We start from the raw sequence: 6,343 nt of genomic DNA on the forward strand, positions 1-6,343 counted from the left end.
ACGCAGTACCTGGAAAACCATTCTGACTTGCTTCACATGAGACTCCCAATCATCTGAGAAGATCAAAATGTCATCCAAGTAAACAATCAAGAATTTATCCAGATACTCACGGAAAATGTCATGCATAAAAGACTGAAAAACAGATGGAGCATTGGCAAGTCCGAACGGCATCACCAGATACTCAAAATGACCCTCGGGCGTATTAAATGCCGTTTTCCATTCATCTCCCTGCCTGATTCTCACCAGATTATACGCACCACGAAGATCAATCTTAGTAAACCAACTAGCCCCCTTAATCCGAGCAAACAAGTCAGAAATCAATGGCAAGGGATACTGAAACTTAACAGTGATCTTATTAAGAAGGCGGTAATCAATACACGGTCTTAGCGAACCATCCTTCTTGGCTACAAAAAAGAACCCTGCTCCCAATGGTGACGACGATGGGCGAATATGTCCCTTCTCCAGGGACTCCTTCACATAACTGCGCATAGCGGTGTGTTCAGGTACGGACAAATTAAATAAACGACCCTTAGGGAATTTACTACCAGGAATCAAATCGATAGCACAATCACAATTCCTATGCGGAGGTAGGGCATCAGACTTGGACTCTTCAAATACATCCTGAAAGTCCGACAAGAACTCTGGGATGTCAGAAGGAATGGATGACAAAATAGACAAAAATGGAACATCACCATGTACTCCCTGACAACCCCAGCTGGTTACCGACATAGAGTTCCAATCCAATACTGGATTATGGGTTTGTAGCCATGGCAACCCAAACACGACCACATCATGCAAATTATGCAGTACCAGAAAGCGAATAACTTCCTGATGTGCAGGAGCAATGCACATGGTCAGCTGGGCCCAGTACTGAGGCTTATTCTTGGCCAAAGGTGTAGCATCAATTCCTCTCAACGGAATAGGACACCGCAAAGGCTCCAAGAAAAATCCACAACGTTTAGCATAATCCAAATCCATCAGATTCAGGGCAGCGCCTGAATCCACAAACGCCATGACAGAATACGATGACAAAGAGCACATTAAGGTAATGGACAAAAGGAATTTGGACTGTACAGTACCAATAACGGCAGAGCTATCGAACCGCCTAGTGCGTTTAGGACAATTAGAAATAGCATGAGTAGAATCACCACAATAGAAACACAGTCTGTTCAGACGTCTGTGTTCTTGCCGTTCTACTTTAGTCATAGTCCTGTCGCACTGCATAGGCTCAGGTTTACTCTCAGACAATACCGCCAGATGGTGCACAGATTTACGCTCGCGCAAGCGACGACCGATCTGAATGGCCAAGGACATAGACTCATTCAAACCAGCAGGCATAGGAAATCCCACCATTACATCCTTAAGAGCTTCAGAGAGACCCTTTCTGAACAAAGCCGCTAGTGCAGATTCATTCCACAGAGTGAGTACTGACCACTTCCTAAATTTCTGACAATATACTTCTACATCATCCTGACCCTGGCATAAAGCCAGCAGATTTTTCTCAGCCTGATCCACTGAATTAGGCTCATCGTAAAGCAATCCCAGCGCCTGGAAAAATGCATCAACATTACTCAATGCAGAATCTCCTGGTGCAAGAGAAAACGCCCAGTCCTGTGGGTCGCCGCGCAAAAAAGAAATAATAATCAAAACCTGTTGAATAGGATTACCAGAAGAATGAGGTTTCAAGGCCAAAAATAGCTTACAATTATTTCTGAAGCTCAGGAACTTAGTTCTGTCACCAAAAAATAAATCAGGAATCGGAATTCTTGGTTCTAGCATCGATTTCTGATCAATAGTATCTTGAATCTTTTGTACATTTACAACGAGATTATCCATTGAGGAGCACAGAGCCTGAATATCCATGTCCACAGCTGTGTCCTGAAGCACTCTAATGTCTAGGGGAAAAAAAAGACTGAAGACAGAGCTAAGAAAAAAAAATGCTGTCAGGATTTCTTTTTTCCCTCTATTGGGAATCATTGGTTTGGCTCCTTGTACTGTTATGGCTGGCAATCAGGCAACACAGCGTGCAGTAATCAGTGCACATACAGAGATCTAGCAATAACCAAAAACAATAGGACGAGCTCTGAGACGTGGAATCTCTAGACTACAGTACCTGATCTATCCTCACACAACTATAAGCAGCAGTGGATTGCGCCTATCACTACCTATGCAACTCGACACTGCCTGAGGAGCTGACTAGCCTGAAGATAGAAATACAAGCCTGACTTACCTCAGAGAAATCCCCCAAAGGAATAGGCAGCCCCCCACATATAATGACTGTTAGCAAGATGAAAAGACAAACGTAGGAATGAAATAGATTCAGCAAAGTGAGGCCCGATATTCTAGACAGAGCGAGGATAGCAAAGAGAACTATGCAGTCTACAAAAAACCCTAAAACGAAAACCACGCAAAGGGGCAAAAAGACCCACCGTGCCGAACTAACAGCACGGCGGTGCACTCCTTTGCTTTTCAGAGCTTCCAGCAAAAGTTAATAGCAAGCTGGACAGAAAAAACAGAAAACAAACTAGAAGCACTTATCTAGCAGAGCAGCAGGCCCAAGGAAAGATGCAGTAGCTCAGATCCAACACTGGAACATTGACAAGGAGCAAGGAAGACAGACTCAGGTGGAGCTAAATAGCAAGGCAGCCAACGAGCTCACCAAAACACCTGAGGGAGGAAGCCCAGAGACTGCAATACCACTTGTGACCACAGAAGTGAATTCAGCCACAGAATTCACAACACAGGGCCTGCAAGCTGACAGTCAGAGCTTCCAGGAGGCCCTGCGGACAGATGTCAGTCTGGAAGAGCTCAGATGTCTTGCAGACCAACCCCCTGCTGCTTCTGGCAAAAAGAGAGTATACTGAGACCAGGGCAGACTGTATACAGAGACTATCCCCACGGATACTTCAGAATCTTGGGACTATGAAAGGCGGCTGATCGTCCCTTATCCATTTAGGGAACAATTATTGAGAATTGCCCATGAAATTCCTTTGGCCGGACACCTTGGAATAAGAAAGACTAAAGCTCGCCTGACACATAACATCTATTGGCCCAAGATGGGGACAGATATTGCCAATTACTGTCGATCATGTGTAGTTTGTCAGGGAGTTGGAAAGTCCGGGAATATACAGAAAGCCCCATTGATACCACTGCCTGTGATCGGTGAACCTTTCCAGCGAGTGGCTGTGGATATCATAGGACCACTTGCAATCCCTAGCAGCTCTGGCAAAAAGTACATCCTCACAGTGGTGGACTATGTTACACGATACCCGGAAGCTGTTGCACTGTCCTTCATCCGAGCAGACAAAGTGGCAGATGCTTTACTGACTGTGTTCTCTCGTGTGAGTTTCCCCAGAGAAATGTTAACCGATCAGGGAACCCAGTTCATGTCCGAGCTGATGGAAAGCCTCTGTGAAAGAATACAAGTACAGCATTTTGTGGCCAGCGCCTATCATCCCCAAACCAACCATCTCTGAGAGCGTTTTAACGGACCATTAAAGCAATTGCTCAAAATGCTGGTGGAGACTGAAGGGAGAGACTGGGAGCGGTACCTTCCCATCTGTTTGCCTACAGAGAGGTACCCCAGGCGTCTACAGGATTCTCCCCTTTTGAACTGGTTTATGGGAGGAGGGTCAGGGGGCCACTTGACTTGATTAAGGACTGTTGGGAGGATGACCCCAGAACTACTGGAGTCTCAGTGGTTGAATATGTACTGCGGCTTAGAGAAAGAATGCAAAAACTGAGCAACCTGGCCCATGAGAACGTGACGCAGGCCCAAATCAACCAGAAAGTCTGGTATGACCGTAATGCCAGACTGAGGGCCTATGAGGAGGGACAGAAGGTTTGGGTATTGGTCCCTATGTTACAGAATAAATTGCAGGCCGCATGGGAGGGACCATACACTGTACACAAGCGGCTAAATGATGTTAATTATGTGGTGACACTAGATGAGCATGCAAAGCGTCAAAGTATTTCATGTGAATATGCTGAAGGCTCATCATGCCAGGGAGGCCTGTGTCTTACCTGGCTGTAGCCTGCCTGAAGAGGGGGAGGCCGATCTGCTATTAGATGTGGGGGCTGGGACTCAGTAAATGGAGTCTCCTGGAGTCAGAATAGTTTAACCCTGAGCTATCCCACAGGCAGAGGTCTGAGCTGATGGGGGCGCTCAGTTAGTTCACGGAAGTCTTCACAGGGCAGCCTGGGAGGACGCACTTAGCAGCTCACCATGTGGACACTGGTACTAACCCCCCAGTACGGCAGTCTGCATACTGTGTGTTCTTCTATATGGTTTTAATGTGTTTTTCTACTTATAGATATGCATACGATTTTGACCCCTCGTGGTGTGAAGGGGCAAAACTGATTGGACACATATTCATGTGCTCCTTGTGGCTAATTAATTAGTCACTTTAGATGGCGACTATGTACTAAATTAACTTTGGACTCCCTTTTCTTGCCTGTTTAGTGAGTGTGCTCTGTTCTCTGTATTTTAATCTAGTGGTGCATTATTTTTAGTAATAAAATAAAGCATGTTTTTTGTATCTAAAAATACTCATTGACCCTTCTTGTCTGAAGTGATGCCTTAGGGTAACCATTGAATATATATATATATATATTTATTTTATTTTTTTATGCCGTTCAGCATGTAGTAAAATTGATAAGGCAGTTTTATTCTTCGGGTCAGTACGATTACAGTGATACTTCATTTATATTTTTTTATGTTTTAGTGGTTTTACACAATGAAATCTATTTTATACAAAAAAGAATCGCTTTATTATGGCAGCTATAACTTTTATTTTTCGGCTGACAGACCCATATGGTGGATTGCTTTTTGCAAGACAAGAAGATGTTTTCAGCTGTACAATTTTTATGTAGATTGCTTTTCTTTATCGCATATTTTTCCACCTTTTCTTCAGCAATATGATGATAAAGCATAGTTTTTTGCCTTTATTTTTTTTTTTTACGGTGTTTACTGAAGGGTACAGTGGGACATTCAGGTAGTTCCAGAAGAGACTAAACCAAATATGTGTACTTTTTATTTTATTTTAAACATAAATAAATGTATTTATTGGATTAATATTTTTTCTTTTTTTTTCTGTTCTTTATTTTATGATTTAAAAAAAAATATTTTTACAATTTATTAACTTTTTTATACTCTTTTACATTGTCCCCAGATGAGACATCAACTGTATAATGACAGATCGCTGATTTAGCTGATCACTGCACCGTATCTATATAGCGGTTTGCGGGAACACAGCTTCTGCGGCCCCGTGTATATACAGTGCAAGTCGGGAAGTGGTTAAACAATGCTGTCTACAAATGAACAATGAGCCAAGTTGTGCCCTTTCAAATACATGTCTTTTCCTTGCATTAACCTAACGATCCCTGTGTGGCCTATTTATATATATAAAAAAAAAAAAACAGGTTCCTCGCATCATGTTCTCATTCACCTTATGCAGTTAATAGCCCTCTGTGTCTGTACTGCTACATACTTAGGCAGTTAACTGGTTCATGCAGCTTTACATGAACACCCGAGCCTTACACTATGGCCGGTCCGAACAACGAAAGCGATTGTTACCATCCACCTCTCGTGTCTCCCCTTTTCCTCATAGTCTGTAAGCTTGCGAGCAGGGCCCTTATTCCTCCTGGTATCTGTTTTGAACTGTATTTCTGTTATGCTGTAATGTCTATTGTCTGTACAAGTCCCATCTATAATTTGTAAAGCGCTGCGGAATATGTTAGCGCTATATAAATAAAAATTATTATTATTATTTTCCTACACAGACAATAGGAGATATTCCTTCTAGTACAGTCCATTTGCTAACCCCCCTCTAAAGGTACTGTCACACTAGACGATATCGCTAGCGATCCGTGACGTTGCAGCGTCCTCGCTAGCGATATCGTCCAGTGTGACAGGCAGCAGCGATCAGAATCCTGCTGGGAGATCGCTGGTCGGGGAAGAAAGTCCAGAACTTTATTTCGTCGCTGGACTCCCCGTAGACATCGCTGAATCGGCGTGTGTGACACCGATTCAGCGATGTCTTCACTGGTAACCAGGGTAAACATCGGGTAACTAAGCGCAGGGCCGCGGTGACTCACCGCTGTGGCTGTGCTCTGCTTTCACTTTACGGCCAGCAGTCAGTGCAGGAACCAGACGGCAAGGGACAGACAGCTGAATGTAAGTATGTACTGTTTGTTTTTTTACGCTGGTAACCAGGGTAAACATCGGGTTACTAAGCGCGGCCCTGCGCTTAGTTACCCGATGTTTACCCTGGTTACCGGGGACCTCGGGATCGTTGGTCGCTGGAGAGCTGTCTGTGTGACAGCTCTCCAGCGACCAAACAGC

This window comes from Ranitomeya imitator, chromosome 2 (assembly GCF_032444005.1).
Source record: "Ranitomeya imitator isolate aRanImi1 chromosome 2, aRanImi1.pri, whole genome shotgun sequence".
NCBI lineage: Eukaryota > Metazoa > Chordata > Amphibia > Anura > Dendrobatidae > Ranitomeya > Ranitomeya imitator.